Source organism: Carcharodon carcharias, chromosome 12, assembly GCF_017639515.1.
Source record: "Carcharodon carcharias isolate sCarCar2 chromosome 12, sCarCar2.pri, whole genome shotgun sequence".
Lineage (NCBI taxonomy): Eukaryota > Metazoa > Chordata > Chondrichthyes > Lamniformes > Lamnidae > Carcharodon > Carcharodon carcharias.
The window spans coordinates 136613710-136631119 of NC_054478.1; the positions used below are offsets into that span (position 1 = coordinate 136613710).

The following is a 17410-nucleotide window of genomic DNA, read 5'->3' on the forward strand; positions in this document are numbered from 1 at the left end:
AGCTGAAGGTAGAAGTCACATTCGAAAATTGAGATGTTTTCATTGTAATAAAGTGGGGCACATGAAGTCATTGTGTTGAAAATTACAGGGAAAATCTGTTGGAATTATTGGGGTACAGAAAAGCTCTGGAAGTAAACGTACTGTGGGTTCTGAGGTTCAGGCACAGGAGAAACCAATGGTTTGTGTACAGGTGAAACCAGGAGAATCAGTGATAGATGAAGAAGTGAGAATGTATTCACAGTTTACTCAGAATTCTGAGGAGCAGGTTGCAGAAATGTTTAAAGATTTTGTGTGTGAAGGGAAAGTCTTTCCAAGGGTACAGGGTGGAGCAAGTAAAGATGTTAAAATGTTAAAAGACACAGGAGCTAGTCAATCCTTAAAGTTGTGGGATAGTGATATTTGTTGTTCAGTGGGAGTTTTGCAAGAGCAGGTAATAATAAGTGGGGTTCAGGGAGATGCTAAATCTATTCCGTTGTGGAAGGTAAATTTAAAGAGCAAATGGAAAACAGGTGAAGTTATAGTTGAAATGGTGGAAATATTGCCCATTGCAGATGTTGTGCATAATGATATAACTGGATCGCAAATGTGGGTGATGCCTATGGTAGTTGAGCAGCCTGTAGACGAATTTTCAACAAAGATGTTACAGAAGGAACATCCAGGATTGTTTCCTGATTGTGTTGTAATGTTATCAGAGTAAAAGCCCATGGGATTCAGGGTAATGTGGCAAACTGGATAAAAAGTTGGCTTTGTAACGGGAAACAAAGGGTAATGGTCGATGGATGCCCTTGCGAATGGAAAGTTGTTTCAAGTGGTGTTCCACAGGGCTCGGTGTTGGGACCCTTGTTGTTTGTGTTATATATTAACGATTTAGACGTGAACATGGGGGACACGATTGGGAAATTTGCAGATGGCACAAAGATTGGCCGAGTAGCGGATAGTGTAGAGGATAGCCTTAATTTTCAAAATGATATAGATGGGTTGGTAGAGTGGGCGGGGTAAAGTGGCAGATGGATTTTAACATAGAGAAGTGTGAGGTCATACATTTAGGGTGGTCAAACAGTTGCAGGGATTACACAATAAATGGGAATATACTAAGAGGGGTAGATGAAGTGAGAGATCTTGATGTACAAATACACAGGCCCCTGAAGGCAGCAGTTCAAGTAGACAAGGTTGTAAAGAAGGCATATGGAATGCTCTCCTTCACTGGCAGAGGTATAGAATATAAAAGTAAGGATATAATGTTGAAATTGTATAAAACACCGGTGAGGCCACAACTGGAGCATTGTGTGCAGTTCTGGTCACCACATTACAGGAAGAATGTAATAGCTCTGGAGAGAGTGCAGAGGAGGTTTACAAGAATGTTGCAAGAATGTTAGAAAAGAGTAGCTATGAGGAGAGATTGGATAGGTTGGGGTTATTTTCCTTAGAACAAAGAAGGCTGAGAGGTGACTTGATTGAGATGTACAAAATTATGAGGGGAATAGATAGAGTGAACAGAATAAAATTGATTCCCTTGGTAGAGAATTCTAGAACCGGGGACATAGATTCAAGATAAGTGGCAGAGGGTGTAGGGGGGACATGAGGAAGAACTTTTTTACACAGAGGGTAGTGGGTGTCTGGAATTCGTTGCCCAAGTTGGTGGTAGAGGCATAAACTCGAAACTCTTTTAAAAAGTACCTGGATCTGCACCTTAAGTGCTGTTAGCTGCAGAGCTAAGGGCCGGGTGCAGGAAGGTGGGATTAGAAAGAACACCTGGGTGTCCTCGGGCTGGCATGGACAAGATGGGCCGAATGGCTTTCTTCTGTGCTGTAACTTTTCTATGGTTCTATAGGGAAGGACAAGAAAAACAAGAAAGGCAAGCAGTTCATAAGGAAGAAGAAGGTGTTGAAATCCAATTAGCTGGAACTGTGTTTGATAACATTGTTTAGGAGGAAAGAATACAGGACTATTCAGCTGAAGTGTTTAACTCAAGGAGGTTAGTGGAGTTACAGAAAAATGATTTGCAATTAAAACAGTTATATCAGAAAGCTTATTCAGAAGCCGAAGCAAAATGTATTCTAGTGTGTTATTATCTTCAGGGAGATATTTTAATGAAAAAGTGGAGGTCAGATCATGTCTCAGCAAACGAAAGCTACAGGATGATGCATCATATTGTTACCCCATTAGGGTATAAAAAAGATTCTGATGATTGCTCATGAAATTCCAATGGGGGGGAGGGCGCACTTAGGAATTAGGAAAACACAGGAAAAGATACAGAGGGGTCTTTTTTGGCCAGGGTTGCATAGGGATGTAGTCAAATTCTATAGAACCTGTCATATGTGTCAAATAACAGGAAAACTACAAGCAGTGATTAAGCCAGTGCCTTTAATCCCAATATCAGCATTTGAAGAACCTTTTACCAGGGTCATGATTGATTGTGTAGGACCCCTCCCTAAGTCTAAAAGCGGAAATCAGTATTTACTGACAATAATGGATGGGTCTACCAAGTTTCCTGAAGTGATACCTTTAAGAAATATTACGACTAAGAAGGTTGTGGTGGAGTTAATTACATTTTTTACAAGATATGGTTCACCTAAGGAAATACAATCAGATCAGAGGTCAAATTTCATGTCACAGCTGTTTAAGGAAGTAATGAACAATTTGGGGTTAAAACAGTTTAAGTCAACAGTTTATCACCTGGAGTCACAAGGAGCTTTGGAAAGGTGACCTCAAACTTTAAAAACTATGATGAGAGCATACTGCCAGGATTATCCACAGGATTGGGATACAAGGATTCCATTTTTGCTATTTGCTATTAGAAACGCTCCTAATGCATCAACTGGTTTTCGCCCTTTTGAACTAGTTTATGGTCTTATGGGAGATCACTGAAATTGATTCTTGAGAAATTGTTGGGTTAAAATTCAGAAACTATTCTCCTGGATTACGTATCAAATTTCAAGGAAAGATTGAATAGAGCATGTGAATTGGCTAGGGAACATTTAAAGATATCACAGCAAGCGATGAAAATGAAGGCAGATAAGAAAGCTAAAACTTGCAGTTTTGTTTCTGGAGAGAAAGTACTAGTTTTGTTACCAGTACTAAGTAATTCAAAAATGCAAGATTAGTGGGCTTTACAGGATTGAAAAGAGTTGAGTGAAATAGATTATTTAATAAATACTCCAGAAAGAAGAAAAAAGCAGAGGGCGTGCCATGTAAATATACTTCAAAAGTACTTTGACAGAGAAGTGGAACAAAAAGAGGTATTAATGATGGTGGATGATGAGAAAGAGGTAGAAGTGCAGGACTCTGAAATTGATTTTCCTCTAATCAAATTGAATAATGAGGCAATACTTGGAAATTTAAATGAAATATTGAGTTTCCTTCTAAACAAGCATCAGAGTGATTAGGAAAAGCTAATGCAATCACACAAACCTATTTGTGAAAATAATTTGGGGAAGACAAAATTAGCCAAACATGATGTATGTATAGAAGTTTCAACTTCAATAAGGCAACACCCTTATGGATTAAATCCAGCAAAGTTATCATAAATACAAAAAGAAATTGATTTCATGCTTCAAAATGATATCATTGAGTCTAGCTGTAGTAACTGGAGTTCGCCTATTGTACTGGTACTGAAACTGGATGGAACACAAAGACTGTGTGTGGACTATCGAAAAGTGAATGCAATGACAAAAGCAGATTCATATCCTATACCACAGCTGGATGATTGCATTGAGATAGTAGGACAATTGAAATTTATCACAAAGATTGACTTGCTAAAAGGACATTGGCAGGTACCGTTGTCGGAGAGAGCAAAGGAGATATCTGCTTTTGTAATGCCAAGTTGACTACATCAGTTTAAAGTCATGCCATTTGGTATGAAAAATGCACCTACAACATTTCAAAGACTGACAAGCAAAGTAATTGCGGGTTTCAGCTGTTTATATTGATGATCTAATTGTTTTCAGTCAAACGTGGGAGGCGCATTTACAGCATCTGGAAGAATTATTTACTCAACTACAAGAAGCTTATTTGGTGATGAACTTGGCTAAAAGTAAATTTGCAAAAGCGCAAGTTACATATCTAAGCCATACCATTGAACATGGTTAAGGTGGCTCCAAGAGATGTGAAAGTCAAGGCTATTGTGGGTTTCCCAGTCCCTACAAAAAAATGAAAAGTTTTGAGATTTTTGGGTGTGAGGGGTTTTACTGGAAATTTGCACCATATTTTAACCTTGTGGTTGCTTCACTGAGTGAACTATTAGAAAGGAACAAGAAGTTTCAATGGACATTGGAGTGTCAGAAGTCATTCAATAGTTTGAAAACTGTATTAACTACAACACCAGTTTTGGCAGTACCCAATTATGCCAAGCAAATCAAGTTGGCCGTTGGCGCAAGTGATATAGGTGATACAGGGAAGATATTCAATGGTCGAAAAAGAGACTTTGGGTTTGGTGTTAGCATTGCAGCATTTTGAAATTTATGTTGCAAACAATTCATTAGAAACAGTTATTTATGCAGACCATAATCCTTTGAGGTTTTTGGACAAATTTTGGGACAAATGTGGAAGGCCTTTTAGGTGGAGTTTATCATTACAACCTATGGGTTATAGACATTGCTGGAAGAGAAAATCTGTTCGCAGATGTGTTATCAAGAGTTTGAAGCTTAAAGGAAAATTGGCATTTTTAAAAAACCTGGGGGAGAATTTTCTCCCCATTGAGCGGGCCAGTCAGGAGCGGGCACGGGTGGGCATGGAGCTGATCGCTGCCCGTGACCGGCTGTACGCTGCCATTTTATGTGACGCAGGCCCGGTATCGCTCAGTGCTACCTGTGCAGGAAGGGGGAAGGAGGGAGAGTCAGAGACAGCGCTCTTTTGCGCATGCGCGTGTAAGAGCGCAGAAATCTCCCTGAGGCACGGAGCTGCCTCAGAGAGATTATATACAATGTGAAACATAAAAATAAAAACAGTTAAAAATTAGTTACACACGTCCCCTCATGTGACAGCATCACATGAGCTGGGAGATGTTTATCAGATGTTTAAAAAATCTTTATGAAATTAGCAAACCTTTCATGAAACTGGATCCCGCCCGTGGATGACGTTTCATGAAAAATGCGAAAGCTGCCTGGGCTCTTCGCCTGCACCCCATCCCCCCAACCTTACGGTTGGACGGGCAACCCTGACAATTAGGTTAATTAGTGTATTAATGGCCTTAACAGGCTTTTGACAGTTCGGTGAGCATGCAGCCGACTTTGGTGTGCGCCTGCCGTATGAAAGATCGGAATGACGTGCGGTGATGTTGGGACGTATGCCCGTAATCGCCACTTGTCACTTTATGTGTCGGCGAGCGGGGCCCACCACTGCACACTCAACAGAAGATTCTGGCCCTGGACACTGATCTGGAGTGATTTCTGTTGATACCAAGGACCTGTGTTCATATATTGTTATGTTAACGCATGCATCTGATAATGTAATTGTGTAATAAGTATAGGAAATAGTGGAGATGGGTTATTAAAACTGAAGCTGTCTTTTAGAATTATGATGGTTCATTTATCGATAGGAAGGAGGATGTCATGAACCTATTAATGTATATAATGTTATTGGAATTTTTTTTTAAATAGAGATTTAGTCTATGTCTGTGTTAAATGGATTAAAGACAGCTAGTCTGGGTGCTTTGATGCATAGTAGTTTTGAGATATAAACAGAGGTAGAGGTACATTTCCATTTTGTTGAATAGAGCATCAGAGAAGGGGAGTGAAATCTTGCACCTAGCTAGGAGACACCAAGCAATGTTTATATTACTAATAAAATTGGTACTATGGAAGGAGTTCATAGCGGCCTGAGTGATACAATGAGAATTTACATTCAAAGAGAAGTGCTGGGTATAACAGAAGGGACTTTGTGTGTGCAGAGCAGAGGCATGTAAGATCAAAGCCTGTAAGCCTACAACTGTCTAAAAAGGAACCAAATTAAAAGAAAATCATTTTGAATTTGTAAGGTGAAAATGCTTTGCCTGGTGTCTGGTTAAGTCTATTGGTTATTGTTGCCTTAGTGGAGATTAATTTGGGAATTTCTTTAAAGTTATGATAGTAGTAATTTGTAGCCATGTATATATGTTTAATTTGTTGTAAATTAATAAGCGTCTCATTTAGTTTGATATAAAAATCTCTCGAGAACTGGTGGTCTTATTCCTGAAATTAGAGCTGCATCTCAAACATACCAATAGAAAATAAAGATTATGACAGTTGTTTAAAGTTTCCCTCTGGAATTTTAAATAACAGCCTTTACCAACTGCTGTGTCATGACGCACCTATAGACTTGATGGATCTAATCTGTTGTATTGTGTATAATGCTTCATCAGACTCCTCTGTTGATATCTCCCTAATGGCCATCTGTATAGGCTTGTTTTGCTTCTTTCTAGCCAAACACATTTGTGCAAAATGATTCAGCTTTTTGCAGTTCAAACACTGCTTTCCCCAGTTTGGACAATCCTTCTCCTTTTCTTTGTATGCTGTCCTCTGCAGTATTTGCATCCTGCCCTTTGTTGCGATTGCTCTGCTCTTTTGGCCTGTTATGTCTCGCAGCACAATGTATCTCCTGATTTGCTCTGTCATACATTCGTTCTAACTGACATTTTATAAACTTTGCATTTCTGCACACGTCTATTGCTTTCCTGAGCATAAGTTTCTCCTCTTTCAGTAGACTTGCTCTCACTGAGGGGTCTTGTCGGCCTAAGATTGTTCCATCTTTAATCAGATCATCTTTTAGTTTCCCAAATTCACATGTTTCTGCAAGCTGTGTTACTGCAGTCATTTCTTAATTAATGGGCTCGTTTTCACCTAGAACTCTAGTGTTGAATACATAGTAATCATAATAACGCGCATTCAATGTTCAAAACATGCATCCAAGGCTTTCAAAATCCCTGTCGTCTGTTTCCCTTGTTCATCGGATAGATTTAGGGTGGGATACAATATGTAGCAGTCCCTCCCCAGCAGTGTTAGAAGTGTGGCTACTCTTATCAGCTCCAACTTGTTAATTAAATCTGTTGCAAACTCTTAGTTGTGCTGTTGCAAGTGGAAAAACTGCCAGTTCTGCCACCATATCATCTTCCATTTTGATAGGAGCTGGAAGGGGGAAGTTTATAGCCATGTTTGAATTTTTCTTGTACGTTTTTCAGAGCTTTTAGCAGATTTGAACATTTATGTGTGCCTTTCTGAGCTGTGGTTTCTCTGCAGCACTTTCAGGGTTTCAAAACCCTATTTTATCTCCACTTCCAACACCACGTTTCATGTTCAAAGATGGCAGTGCTTCATAGTGTCTTTCTCAGTGTGAGGTCTATATTGAACTGCTCTAAAATGGCAACTTACAGAGAGATTCCCTCATGAAAGAGGCCAAATAACTACACCAAGCCAGTTAGGACATGTAATAGCATTGCCTTTCAAATCCCAAGCATCTTCCAAACCCACAACCTCTACTACCTAGAAGAACAAGGGCAGCAAGCACATGGGGAACACCACTACCTCCAAGCCACACACCATCCTGACTTGGAATTATATCACTGTTCCTTCACTGTTGCTGGGTCAAAGTCCTAGAACTCCCTTCTTAATAGCACTGTGGGTGTGCCTACTACACTTGCACTCCAGCGATATAAGAAGGCGGCTCACCACCCCCTTCGCAAAGATAATTAGGGATGGCCAACAGATGCTGGCTGAGACGGTGAAAGAATTCCATGAAAGAATTAAAAAAATTGGTACCTTAAACAAATTTTTGGGGAAAGTGCTCCAGGTTTTCAGAACCCATTGTGTGAAGAAGCACTTCCTGACATCATTTTTGAGTGGCCCTACTCTAATTTTAAGGCTTAGCTCTAAGGTCAGGCTGGCTGAGATCGCCTCCTACTTGGGAAGAGCAATGTAGATGTAACTTGCTGCTTCTGAAAGTCTCTCTGGGAATCTTGACTGGAGTCAACCAGCCACGACTGAACAAAATAGGCAAAGATCAGCAGCGTGAGTGAGAAAAGGATGTGTTACCTCAATCGGGCTTTTCAACAAATGCTCTTCATTCATCACAGAAAGCAGTCTGTATGACTAAGAGGCTCGGCTGAAGATTGATGGGAATTGATAAACCGACTGAAGTACAAAGATATTACAGTGCTGATTCTGGATACAAAGAGAGGTTATAAAGGACATTTGTACAAAGTGAATCAGATGAGTTTGGAATATGGATTGAAAATAAATGCCAAATCAATGGTAACCACAAGGGAATTGACCTGAGAATGAACAAAATGGAAATGGAGTATGAAGTAGACCAAACTCGAGTTTTCTGTGGAAACCATAAAGCCAAAATGGCCACTTAGGTATTGCGCCTCAGCGCTTCGTGAAAATGTTACAAGGTAAATTTTCCATCCTGCTCCTTCTTAATCTGTCTGCAGCTTTTGACAGGATTGGCCATTCCATCTTCCTCCATCACCTCTCCATAGTTATCCAGAGTGGGACTGCTCTCTCCTGGTTCCATTTTGATCTGCATAATCATATCCAAAGAATCACTTGCAATGGCTTCTCTTCCTGCTCCTGAACCATTACTTCTGGTGCCCCCAAGGATCTATCCTTGGCCTCCTCCTACTTCTCATCTACAGGCACCCTTTTGGCGACATTATCCAAAAGCATAGCCTTAGCTTTCACATGTACACTGACGGCACCCAGCTTTACCTCACCAGCTCTCTCGACTCCTCCACTGTTGTTAGATTATCAAGCCAATTGAATATTGGGATGGCTGGAGCTATTGTCTTTAGTCCCATAAAGTCCAAATTTTGTTTCCTAGCTAACAACTCCATCCCTCTCTCTGGCAGCAGCCTGAGAGTAAACTAATTTGTTTGTAACCCTGGTGTCACATTTTACTGCAAGATAAGCTTCTGAGTGCATACTCATTCCATCGCTAAGACCACCTATTTCCACCTCTGTTGTGTAGCCTCATTTCACCCCTGTCTCAGCTCCTCTGCTGTTGAAATTCTCAATCATGCCTTTGTTACCTCTGGACCAGACTTGTCCAATGCGTGTCCCGCAAAGCCCCCCAGCGTAGCCCCTGGAGGATGTTTTCAGAATGCTGGTTAGTGCAAAGGAAGATTCTGAAAGAAACTACTCCTCCTAGCCAGTGATACCTGCATCCTGTGAATGAATAAAAAAAATGTAGCACAGATTTGATATAAAGTATAACTCTCCATACTCTACCCCATCAATCATTCCCAGACTGGGCATGTCCTGGGTTAAAATGTAGGATAAAGCTCCCTGTACTTTGCTTCAGCAAGGTACCTTCACTGTAATCTCTGAACAGTACCTCTGAATGCATTTCTGACATTCTCCACACTGACACCTGGCTCAGTGAGATTGCTTACTAATTAATGCAGAGTTATCATCCTATTGCTGAATTATTTTTCTTTTCTGCATTTGTGCAGCTGCAGGATCACGTGCTGACATTTTTGATCTTTGAGAAAATGAAAATCCAATTTCTCTACCTATATGAGATGAAAACAGGTTTTAATCAGGGTGATGCAAATTTTTGAGCCTCTTGTACTTCAGTTTTTGTCATGTGTTTCCTCTATGGGTATAGTCGGACTGGGAGACACAATTTTAGTAGCAAAAGCAGATTGTGCAAATATATAGATAGCATATTTGGTTTACCAGATAGGCTACAAAACACATGAACAAGAAGTCACTGGTGCACAGCGCATTTGCTTTCTTCAGCCTCTGCCATTAGCAAGTCATCAAACAAAAATGTAAACTAGTTCTCATTAATGATATGTCACATTCTACCTTGTGAGTATAGGAAACATAAAAATTCAGACCAAAAGAGAAGATTTGCATTAATAGCGTGTCTTTAACAAGCTCAGGATATCCCAAAACAATTTACAATCAATGAAGTACTTTTGCAGAGTTGTCACTGTTGTAACATAGGAAAGAAGACAACCAATCACAGCTCCCACAAACAGCTATAGGACCAGATAATTTTGTTTTACGTTTGTTGGTTGAGGGATATGTATTGGCCAGAACACCGAATGAAAGAAAAAAGACTTGCATTTATATAGAGTTTTTCACAACCATGAGACATCTCAAGGCATTTTACAGCCAATTAAATACTTTGGAATTGTAGTCGCTGTTATAACGTAGGAAACCGGGGAGAACCCCACGGTCTTCTTTGAAATATGGCCACGGGATTTTAATTTTAAATCCAGCAAAGGCAAGGCCTCGGTTCAGTTTAACATCTCATTCAAGAGATGGCACCTCTGACAGTGCAGCACTCCCTCAGTACTGCACTGGGAATGTCACTGTCAGGCCAGATTTTGTGCTGGAGTGAGTGAGATTTGAGCCTATAACCTTCTGACTCAGGGGCCAATGTCCCATATGCCAACAAACTAAGTATATATGTGCATATATTTAGATTTTAAATCTAGGTGACTGTTCAGGAAAAGAATATGAATTGGGAACTGCTTCAATATAGCTCCAGTCCTCCAAAGTTTGCCTTGCCCCTCAGCCGCTGGGTATTGTAGTTCTCCACACCCACTCTGCCCGTGCTGAACAACAGGCCGGCGACTACAATTCCCAGCTTGCATCGCGAAAGCGCAGGCGCAGTAAGCAGGGGATGTGCGGTAATGGCCGCCTGGAGGTTCCCAGGGAGACGCTGTTGCTGCGAGTTAAATCTATGTCAGGCACTCACATTGGGTTCAAAGCTTCTCTTCTCCTCGCTTTTAATAATTAAACCAGAATAATGATAGCTGCACCCCTGTGTTGAAGTGAGCGCTCCTGGGGCCGAAGTCGGTCCTTTTATTTAAATGTGTTTCTTTTTGTTCTGGAAGCTTCTCCCATCTTTGGATGCAAGTTACAGGTTGGTAGAGTTGTAGGAATGGTAAGAGTTTGCTTTACTAATGTCTATATGCATACCTTTGCTCTTAACAGGTATTACCAGAGAGGCACAAAAGGAGCAACAATGCTGGCAGAATTTGCCTGTCTGTCTTAATCTCCACTGCATTTACAGCTTGGGACTTTGCAGTTTAAATGTGTCAGCCTGTTTTGATTCAACCCCCTCCAAGTGGATACAAAGTATAAACCTTCCATGTACCACCGCTCCCCACTCATTCCCCCCCCCCCCCCCACACACACACACACTCTCACTCACTCACTCCCCCCCCCACACACACTTACACACACACACACTCTCACTCACTCCCCACCCCCCCCCCACACACACACACACACACACACACACACACAGTCTCTCACACACACACTAGTCTCATGCATCATGCATTTTGATCATCAATCTTGCTATTGATACAAAAGCAAAATACCGCAATACTGGAAATCTGAAGCAAAGACAAAGTGCTGGAAATACTTGGCAGGTCAGGCAGTATCTGTGGAGAGAAACAGTTAATACTTCAGGTCGATGACCTTTCATCAGAAATCAGGTAAGTTGGAAGTGTTTGGATTTTATGCAAGTGAAAGGACGAGGATGGGAAGTTAAAGATCTATCATAGGGTGGAGGGCGAGAGAGATTAAATGACAAAAGGTTTCATGGTACAAGGCCAAAGAGAGTGGCAATGGAACAAGTAAAGAATCAAAAGATGTATCTAGAGATCTGGTGAAAGGTCATCCACAGATGCTACCTGACCTTACTATATCCAGCATTTTCTGTTTCCATGGATAAAAGTTTTTTTGAAGGTTTTCATGCTGAAAGCAGTAACATTGGGTGAGACGTTTTTACAGTTATGCCATGTAAAATTTGCTCTAAAAAAAGCCGTTGTTATCTTAGAAAAGTTCCCTAGAAGAACTGATAAGCCTCGAGATTTCAGTCAGCGTACTCTGCTCACCATCTGGAGGAATGACTAGAACAGATGAACGAGGATGGGGATATGGGTGGGATCTTAGTCTCTATACCTCTTGAGGAAGTTGGAATATTGTTCCAGTTTCCATCAAACAAGCAAAACAACCTTCTCTTCCTCAAGAGATGATACCAAGATAAGAGAGGAGTTACTAAGATGCCACATGTGAAAACCTGCAAGGTCACTTGTCCTATATGTTTAAAATATTATGAACAAAGCTTGTAGAACAGAGATAAAGACTAAAAGATTGTAAGTGAGGGAAGCACCTAAATACATGGCCTCAACAAAGCACTTTCATGCATGCTATTGTGCATTGGTGCAGCCCAAGTTAATCAAATAAGAATGAGACCTGTTTCTTTTAAAAGTTAGCGCTCTTGGGGTAGTTGGGTGTTGTCAGGAAGATACAATAATTCTCATAATGTTATTGGAATTTATTGTAAAATATTGGTATCTGTGTCTGTATGGATCTGTGTGTGAGAGACTTAATTGGATTTAAGGCAGCTGGCCTGAAGGCTTTGATGTAAAATGTGGTAAACATGTGGAAAGTTTAGAATGTAAGGTGTAAAAGGACATTTGCATCTTTAAATAAACCAGACTAGAATGTTTTCAAAGGAGGGATGAAATATGTCACCTAGCCAGGTGAAGTTTAGAAACAGTGTTTATTTTCTCAAAGTTTACTGGTAAAACTTAGTGCTATGAAAGATTTTTATTATCAGAAGGATAAAGTCCAAAGCCAAGTGAAAGGAAATCTGCATTCAATATGCATAAAGGAGCAAAGGCTGTGTTTAAGGGTAGACAATTTTAAGATCTGACAAGTGTGAAAAATGTTCAGCATCTAGGCCTCAAGCTGCTGTTTTCAAAGAACTGAAGTTAAGAAAACTCATTTTGAATTTGACTGGTTCAGGGTATCGTGTGTCACCTTGCCTGGGGCTTTTAAAATCTATGTGTCTTACTGTTGTGTTGCCTTAACAAAAGTGTAACTGGGAGTCAGATTAAGTAGGAAATTTAGAAGTTATCACAGTAGTAATTTGTAGACCTACGTATGTGTTTAAAATAATTTCTCTTATTAATAAATGTTTAATCTAGTTTAGTAAAGATCTATAAGACTTGGTGGTCTTATTACTACTGAATTCATGGCGTGCATCTCGAAATTTATACAAATTGCAAAACAAGTTGTGGCAGTTGTTTCAAGCTTCCCTTTGGGATTCGAGCAACTCAGCATTTACCAATGGCTGTGCAATAATAGGTGTCCATCTCCTGGAATGGTGATCTGCAAAGGTTACAAGTCTAATCAACTTGAATGAGACTTTGTGAAGAGAACATTGTCACTTAATATAGAACAGTTGTATAAAAAAAATTTAATAGTTAATGTTTATTAAAGCTAGTTGTTTAAAAACACTTGGTCCTGAATTAATCAAGGTTTTTGTTGGACTAACAACCCTTTGTGGTGACTAATTGTGGGAATTATGTTAAAACTTAACAATTCCATTATCATTGTATCATGCGACTACCAGGAATGTAAGTTAGATGGATTTTTTTTTGATCAGATTGTATATTGAAATGGGTGATCTCGGTGTTGTGGTTGATATAAAGTTTGAAGCTCAATTCAGGGTCAGACAAAACATCTTGATTGTGATACATCAGATTCAGCCTGAGCGAACACTGGGGACAGGCATAGAGTTTTGTGCTATGGTACAGGCTTTTTGGAGATGCTAAAACATTGTTTTGGTCCAGCTGATAAGTTGTTGGAAATTCTAATTCAGCCCCTATCACATTGCAGAGTAATCAAAATTTGCCACCATTAGCTGCAACAGTTTCTCAAAGGCGCAAATATGAAAAGAAAAATCACATTGATAGTGTAAAGTTTGGTGTGTCTGTAGACATTTGAAAACTGACAATATGCCAATGCATGGTGCCGGCGAGGGGCACCATGTAGACTAAGAACATGAAAATAACCATTCAGATATTGGCAAAAAAGCTTTTGCAGTAGCATTGCTGACTTGGGCAGTTAGTGGTGGGCCAGCTGACCTGAGTGACAAATGAGAAAAGCTGGTGGTCAGACTTGTCGACATGATGGACAAGTCAGAGAAGTCAAGGGGAACACACCATGGTAGTAGTTACCAGAATAATCTGAGCACCATTGTTAGCGTTGCTTCTGTTATGTGGGCAAAGGTGAAAGTCTGACTGGAAGGATTTGTACAGTGGGGCTGATTGGATAAGTGAGCATGGAGTCGGGTGGTGATGACATACTTAGATGGAAAAGGCAGGTTGGCGATGCAGTTATCCTTAGAGAGAACAGAGCAGGCATGGATAGGCTCATTTGAGGAGAGGGTGATGTCAGCAGTTTTGAAGAGTGACAGAACAGTGGCTGACAAAGTTAAATATGCATTGGATTAAGGATTGTGCAGTCAGGATTGGATATAATGTTATTGTGGTATTGAGAGCACATGGAGGAACCAAGCTGGATAAGGACTTGGGGAAGCTGATGGAGAAATTATGGTGATATAAGTTTGGAGAGTGTGGTGTTGGATATGGAATCATGTGTGCACTGTCAAATCTTGCCCTGATGGTGCTCTGTGTACATATGATTAGAAGAATTAAAGTTGTGAAAATATTTAGTTGAGGCACATGCTTGCTAATTTGTTCTGATAAAAATCCATCAATCTGAAACATAAACTTTGTTTCTTCCTCCACAGATCCTGCCTGACCTGCTGAGTATTTCCAGCATTTTCTGTTTTTATTTCAGGTTTCCAGCATCTGCAGTATTTTACTTTTGCTAATTTGTTCTTTTGCATTGTACCCTGTTGGATAAATTTTCCTGCCTGTTTCTTTTTATTTTTGGTCATCCTGAATGCTCAGTGTTGGGTGCAACCCAGAAGTATGCATTTTATGTTGAAGTACTGAAATGAACATCTTCATTCTGCAGGGTAATTTTAAATGATGACACTTCATTTTTAATGACATAAGAACTAGGAGCAGGAGTAGGCAATTCAGCCCCTCGAGCCTGCCCCGCCATTCAATATGATCACGGCTGATCTCATTTTGGCCTCGACTCCAATTTCCTGCCCTCTTCCCATAACTTTTCAACCCGTTACTAATTCAAAATCTGTCTACCTCCTTAAATTTGTTCAGCGTCCTGGTATCCACTGCACTCTGAGGTAGTGAATTCCACAGATTCACGACCCTTTGAGAAAAGTAATTCGTCCTCATCTCTGATATAAATCTACCACCCCTTAGCCTAAAACTATGGCCTTTCGTTCTAGAATGCCCCACAAGGGGAAACATCTGCTCCACGTCTACTTTGTCTATCCCCTTTAGCATCTTATATACCTCAATTAGATATCCTCTCATCCTTCTAAACTCTAGCGAGTATAGGCCTAAACTGCTCAACCTCTCCTCATAAGACAAGTCCCGCATCTCCGGAATCAATCTGGTGAACCTCCTCTAAAGCGCCTCCAATGCAGCTACATCCATCATCAAGTAAGGGGACCAAAACTGTGCACAGTACTCCGGGTGCGGTCTCACCAATGCCTTGTATTGTTGCAACAACACTTCCCTATTTTTGTACTCTATTCCTTTAGCAATAAATGCCAAAATTCCATTTGCCTTCCTTATTACCTGCTGTGCCTACATACTAGCTTTAAGCGATTCATGCATGAGGACACCCAGACCCCTCTGCACTGAAGCATTCTGAAGTTTCTCTCCATTTAAATAATAAGTTGCCTTTTTATTCTTCTGACCAAAATGGATAAGCTCACACTCACCCATGTTAAACTCCATCTGCCAAATTTTGGCTCATTCACCTAAGCTGTCCGTATCCATTTGTAAATTTCTTATTTCTTTCTTGCAACTTACTTTCCCACCTATTTTGGTGTCATCTGCAAATTTAGCTATAGCACCTGCTATCCCTGAATCCAAGTCATTAATATAGATTGTAAATAGCTGGGACCCAAAGACCGAACCCTGTGGCACCCCACTAGTTACAGCTTGCCATCCAGAAAAAGACCAATTTATCCCGACTCTTTGCTTTCTGTTGGTTAGCCAATCCTCTATTCAAGCTAGTATATTACCCCTAACTCGGTGTGATCTTATCTTGTGTGTGAATCTTTTGTGCGGCACCTTAGCAAAGGCCTTCTGGAGGTCCAGATATACTACATCTACAGGATCCCCATTATCCACTTTGCTTGTCACATCTTCAAAGAACTCTGGCAAATTAGTCAAACACCATTTACTCTTCATAAAACTCTGATGGATTGCATTTTGACTTTCCAAATGACCCATTACTACTTCCTTAATAATGGTTTCCAATAATTTCCCAACAACAGACGTTAAACTAACTGGTCTATCGTTTCCTACTTTCTGTCTCTCCTTTTTGAATAAGGGTGTTATTTTAGCATTTTTCCAATCCACTGTAACCTTTCCAGAATCCAGGGAATTTTGGAATATTATAGTCAATGCATCCACTATCTCCGCTGCCACTTCCTTTAAGACCCTGGGATGTAGGCCGTCAGATCCTGGGGACTTGTCACCCTTTAATTCCAATAGTTGGCTCAGTATTTTTTCTCTAGTGATGGTGATTGTTCTAAGTTCCTCCTTCTCTATACCTCTGCACTACCTGTTACTATTGGGGTGGTACTAGTGTCCTCCATGAAAACTGGGGCAAAATATTGATTAAGCATCTCTGCCATTCCTGCGTTCCCCACTATTAACTCCCCAGTCTCATCCTCCAAGAGACCAACATTCACTTTAGCTACTCTTTCCTTTTACATACTTGTAGCAACTTTTGCTATCAGTTTTTACATTTTTCGCTAGTTTTCTTTTATAATTTACCTTTGCTCTTTTTATTATTTTTTTTTAGTAACCCTTTGTTGATCTTTAAAAGTTTCCCAATCTTCCAGCCTGCCACTGACCTTTGCAATTTGGTATGCCTTAGGTTTTGCCTTTGTTATTTTTAACTTCCTTGCTTTTTCCCTGTTCTGTTAAAGAGTCATGAGGACTCGAAACGTCAACTCTTTTCTTCTCCGCCAATGCTGCTAGACCTGCTGAGTTTTTCCAGGTAATTCTGCTTTTGTTTTGGATTTCCAGCATCCGCAGTTTTTTGTTTTTATTATTTTCATACCTATTTATCTCTATTCGCGCTGTTAATTCATTAGTGTTATTCCGAATGCTACGTGCATTCAGATACAAAGCCTTTAAGTTTTCCCTATTGTCAATTTTCCCTACTCTTATATGATTCGTTGGCGCAATAAGACACACTCTGTCCCTTCCTTTTGCGTTTTGATAGCAATCAGCCTCGTCACTAAACTGCACTCTTACCCTCTCCTTAAACTTTGATTTTTAAAATTTCCATGTAACTGAACCCCCCCCCCCCCCAACTAATTAGTTTAAAGCCCTGTCTACAACCCTAGTTATGCGATTCGCCAGGACCCTGGTCCCAGCATGATTCAAGTGGAGCCTGTGCGAATGGAATAGCTCCCTCTTTCCCCAGTACTGGTGCCAACGTCCCATGAATTCAAACCCACTTCCCCCACACCAATCTTTGAGCCATGCATTTACCCTTTTAAT

The 17410-nt window shown here is 40.4% G+C and overlaps 1 protein-coding gene across 2 annotated transcripts in view; it reads left to right on the forward strand.

The window, feature by feature from the left end:
• Window positions 1-10609: 10609 nt before the first annotated feature.
• Window positions 10610-17410, forward strand: part of usp40 (ubiquitin specific peptidase 40) — a 149338-nt gene continuing 142537 nt past the window's right edge. The window contains exon 1 of one of the 2 annotated variants that reach the window (XM_041200781.1): window positions 10610-10872. The gene's annotated coding sequence lies outside the window, so the exon portion shown is untranslated. The remainder of the gene's footprint in view (window positions 10873-17410) is intronic. The other variant, XM_041200780.1, reaches the window with a different exon arrangement.